Here is a 5,528-nt window from a genome sequence, read left to right as displayed (position 1 = left end):
AAGAAGATCCCGCGCTCTGGTCTCAATTTCAATTTCAATTGTATTTGTAAGGGACAGTGTGCAATTTAAACATAAATGTAATCATTGTAAGGGACAGTGTGCAATTTAAACATAAATGTAATCATTGTAAGGGACAGTGTGCAATTTAAACATAAATGTAATCATTGTAAGGGACAGTGTGCAATTTAAACATAAATGTAATCATTGTAAGGGACAGTGTGCAATTTAAACATAAATGTAATCATTTAATGCATTGCACCAGAGTTAGCCTTGTATTTGTGCCACAGAAAGCACAAATACAACAATTTAAAAACCAAACAATGCTCAGTTAGTAAAAAAAAAAAACATATAACAAACAGCAATAAAATACATCTCATATTACAGGTACACACACACACACACACACACAACATGATCAAGAGGTGTAGCAGTATGCACAGCACACAACCCCTCCCATTCTCACACACACACCGTTTCGGTCTCTCTGGACCTTCATCAAGAGTATTTTAAATATCCCAGAGGAACCGAAATAGAACCGAAACATTAGTTAGATTAGATTAGATTATAGATCCAGATTCAACTTTATTGTCATTGTGCAGAGTACAAAGACAACAAAATGCAGTTTATGTCCAACCAGAAGTGCAAAAAGAGCAGAAAAGTGCAATGTGATATACAAAGTATAGACAGGACAAGAAATCTAGTGCAGTCAGTGTAGACAGTAGTGTACAGCTGGTTTCCAGAAGGTGGTTTACAGTAATATGAATTGAATATAAATGTGTGCAGTGTATTAGCAGTTACCTTATAAGAGCATTAAATATGGCTCTGTAATGTAACAATGCATGAACAACCTGCACAGATATGTGCCATGTAGTAGCAGCAGCAAGAGCAGAGTGCAGGATCTTCCTTTTTCTAAGTCTGTTGTGATATTTTCCATCGAAGAATCGTTGGATGTGCCAATTGTTTCTTTGTAAAGTCTCAGGAGTTTATTTTTTTTTAACAGAATGAGCTGCAGACAGAACTTCCTTAATTTATATGAACTGTGCTAAAACAACAGACATTTTGGTGGTGCTACTGACATTTTATTGTATCTTTAAATAACAAAACTAAATGAAATGAATTCATAATTAACAAATCCCACATTTCCAAATAACTTAATAAATAGAAAAATAATATCTTGAAATAAATACAGTCTAAAGTAGATTAACCCTTGTGCTGTCGACCCGTCCATGAACTTGTGTTCCTAGCGGGTCGATATTGGAAAATGAACTTCTTTTGGCGCTTTTTCTGACATTTTTGTCACTTTTTTTGGCGCTTTTGGCCCTTTTTTAAAAGTCACTTTTTTCAACACTTTTTCAAATGTATGGTCAATAAACCTAACTTACACGTATACTGTGAAAGTACCAAAACGCTCAATCCACAGAGAAATGCACACAGCCGTAGGGCTGCTCGATTCTAGAAAAGAAATGGAGAAAAAAAATAATTTCGGTCAATATTGAATATATGGTTTTGAAACCATAAAATTGAATAAAACACCCAAAAATAATCATTATTTTTGTTTAAATGTTGTATGGGTTCCATACGTACGTACAGTACAGGCCAAAAGTTTGGACACACCTTCTCATTCAATGCGTTTCTTTTTTATTTTCATGACTATTTACATTGTAGATTCTCACTGAAGGCATCAAAACTATGAATAAACACATATGGAATTATGTACTTAACAAAAAAGTGTGAAATAACTGAAAACATGTCTTATATTTTAGATTCTTCAAAGTAGCCACCCTTTGCTTTTTGTGATAACTCTGCAAACCCTTGGTGTTCTCTCAATGAGCTTCATGAGGTAGTCACCTGAAATGGTTTTACCTTCACAGGTGTGCTTTGTCAGGGTTCATTAGTGGAATTTTTTCCTTATTAATAAAAAAGCAAAGGGTGGCTACTTTGAGGAATCTAAAATATAAGACATGTTTTCAGTTATTTCACACTTTCTTGTTAAGTACATAATTCCATATGTGTTCATTCATAGTTGTCTTCAGTGAGAATCTACAATGAATAGTCATGAAAATAACTTGTGTGTCCAAACTTTTGGCCTGTACTGTACATCCAGGTTATTTTTGGGCAATTTGGATCAAAGAAACCCATTTTTCTGATCTTAAAATTTTTGAAAACGGGTAAAATTTGACCTGAGGACAGCACAAGGGTTAAGCTCTAGGCCGTTTAAAAACAGCACCGCGATTACATTACATTTTTTAACTTAACCGGTCGTTAACTTCACACATTTAAATAGATTTTTTGAAGACGTGTAGCTGCTGTAATCTTCACTGTGATACTTCGTCAGACAAAATGAGATTGTGTCGCTTTTATTCCTCTCATCCCAACAGGATGCTGATAGAAATATCAGGAACGTGGCACAGTTACTGCTGTGAAAGCTCGAATCATAAATCAAACAGGGTGGTGTGCAATATTGTGATTTATGTGTGTACAGTATATCTCTGCTTGGAACGGATGTATAGTTTGGATATATTTAAATTTGAATATATGAAGTGTTTTTTTTTTTTTTATTTGATTTGTGTTGTTGGGAAATCAGATCGTTAAAATAAAATCATTATTACAACTTTACAGGTCATCGGATGTGTTTTTATCTGCAGGCAACGTTACTCTATCCTGTCTCTTCCAGTGGGGAAAGAAAAGTAACTAAATACATTTACTTCAGTACTCATTTTTAGGGTGACAGAGTTTCTGCAGGTTTCACCAAGTCGAATATAAGACTTTTTTTAAGATCATTATGAATGACATTTAAGACCTTTATCACGACAACATCAACTAACTTTTCACTTTAAACTATCGCTAAACTTTTACTTTTGGCATGGTTTTATTTCAGTTAGCCTAATAGCTGGTTTGATTTGCATTGAGAGATGATCTTATGGAAATTACCCCATGCCAATCTCTAGGTATGGTGAAGGGTATGTGATGGGTATGGTGAAGGGTATGTGATGATGTGGGGGTATGGTGAAGGGGTATATGTGATGATGGGGGTGGTGTGAGGGGTATGTGATGATGTGGGGGTATGGTGAAGGGTATGTGATGATGTGGGGGTATGGTGAAGGGTATGTGATGATGTGGGGGTATGGTGAAGGGTATGTGATGATGTGGGGGTATGGTGAAGGGTATGTGATGATGTGGGGGTATGGTGAAGGGTATGTGATGATGTGGGGGGGTATGGTGAAGGGTATGTGATGATGTGGGGGTATGGTGAAGGGTATGTGATGATGTGGGGGTATGGTGAAGGGTATGTGATGATGTGGGGGGTATGGTGAAGGGTATGTGATGATGTGGGGTATGGTGTGATGATGTGGGGGTATGGTGAAGGGTATGTGATGGTGTGGGGTATGGTGAAGGGTATGTATGATGATGTGGGGGTATGGTGAAGGGTATGTGATGGTGTGGGGGTATGGTGAAGGGTATGTGATGATGTGGGGGTATGGTGAAGGGTATGTGATGATGTGGGGGGTATGGTGAAGGGTATGTGATGATGTGGGGGTATGGTGAAGGGTATGTGATGGTGTGGGGGTATGGTGAAGGGTATGTGATGATGTGGGGGTATGGTGAAGGGTATGTGATGTGTGGGGGTATGGTGAAGGGTATGTGATGATGTGGGGGTATGGTGAAGGGTATGTGATGATGTGGGGGTATGGTGAAGGGTGTATGTGATGTGGGGGTATGGTGAAGGGTATGTGATGATGTGGGGGTATGGTGAAGGGTATGTGATGATGTGGGGGTATATGGTGAAGGGTATGTGTGATGTGGGGGGTATGGTGAAGGGTATGTGATGATGTGGGGGGTATGGTGAAGGGTATGTGATGATGTGGGGGTATGGTGAAGGGTATGTGATGATGTGGGGGGTATGGTGAAGGGTATGTGATGATGTGGGGGTATGGTGAAGGGTATGTGATGATGTGGGGGTATGGTGAAGGGTATGTGATGATGTGGGGGTATGGTGAAGGGTATGTGATGATGTGGGGGGTATGGTGAAGGGTATGTGATGATGTGGGGGATATGGTGAAGGGTATGTGATGATGGGGGGGTATGGTGAAGGGTATGTGTGATGTGGGGGTATGGTGAGGGTATGTGATGATGTGGGGGTATGGTGAAGGGTATGTGATGATGGGGGGTATGGGTGAAGGGTATGTGATGATGTGGGGTATGGTGTGGGGGTATGTGATGGTGTGGGGGTATGGTGAAGGGTATGTGATGATGTGGGGTATGGTGAAGGGTATGTGATGATGTGGGGGTATGGTGAAGGGTATGTGATGATGTGGGGGGTATGGTGAAGGGTATGTGATGATGTGGGGGTATGGTGAAGGGTATGTGATGATGTGGGGGGGCCAAAGGGAACTGGATGCATAGTATCCTGGATCCATGAAATAACTGGCCTTTAAAATAAACATCTGCCTGTCTCTATGGGAATCTAACATAGGGGTGGACTGACTTCAGTTTCCAGCGGTTTAGACATTAATGGCTGTATATTATTTTATTTTATTATTATTTTGAGGGGACAGCACATTTACACTGTTATACAAGCTGTACACTTAATACTTTACATTGTAGCAAAGTGTAATTTCTTCAGTGTTGTCCCATTAAAAGATATAATGAAATATTTACTAAAATGTGAGGGGTGTACTCTCTTTTGTGAGATACTCGTTGCCACCCCAACTCAGAAACATCGATTCATTCCCCCCCCCCCTTTCAAACTGCAACTCAAAACACATCTGTTTAAAACAGATGCCTAGTCCACTTGATGTCAGCTGCTCTGCCTCTTTCTGTTGTTTCTATTGTCGTTTTATTCTTTATTTTTATTTATTGCTGCTTTTAAATGTCTTATGTATCCCTGTACGGTGTCCTTGAGTTCTGTGAAAGGTGGGTTTAAGTAAAATGTATTATTAATTACTATTATTATTATTATTATTAAAAGCCCTTGCAGCAGCGAGGGATAGGAATAGCTTCCTTTACGACAACTTTTAACATGTACAAGCTAAACATGAGAAACAGCTTTTCAAATCCAACTTAAAAAGTATTGGATAGTTTGAATAAAAGTTAAACAAAAAAATGTTTTATTGTGGTAAATGCACACCTAGTAATCAAATAATAGGTAGTTTCTGAGAGCACATGGTTATTGGACTTAGAGAAAATACCGTCCCAAAATGGCGCCTGCTTGTGTGTACTGCTCTTGTGCAAAGACAACCCTCTTTTTCCTTTCGAATATTTCGTAAAGTGTTCCTTCTTTGCCAAATTTCAGGAATCATCAGAAATCATTACATTCATACTGTACGTTCAGACATACACAACCTGGTATCCCATAGCAACAGTAGAATCAAAGATAGCATGGAATAGAATCGATAACCATTTGGATTGAAAACATAAGAATACATGTTGTTGTTGTCGTCATAACGACCCTTGTGATGTTGTTGAGAATCTATGGATACTGGGACCCATTTCTGACTCAAATCCACCCAGACAAGCAGCAGTTTGTA

This window comes from Perca fluviatilis, chromosome 17, assembly GCF_010015445.1.
Source record: "Perca fluviatilis chromosome 17, GENO_Pfluv_1.0, whole genome shotgun sequence".
NCBI lineage: Eukaryota > Metazoa > Chordata > Actinopteri > Perciformes > Percidae > Perca > Perca fluviatilis.
This window is presented reverse-complemented; position numbering follows the sequence as displayed.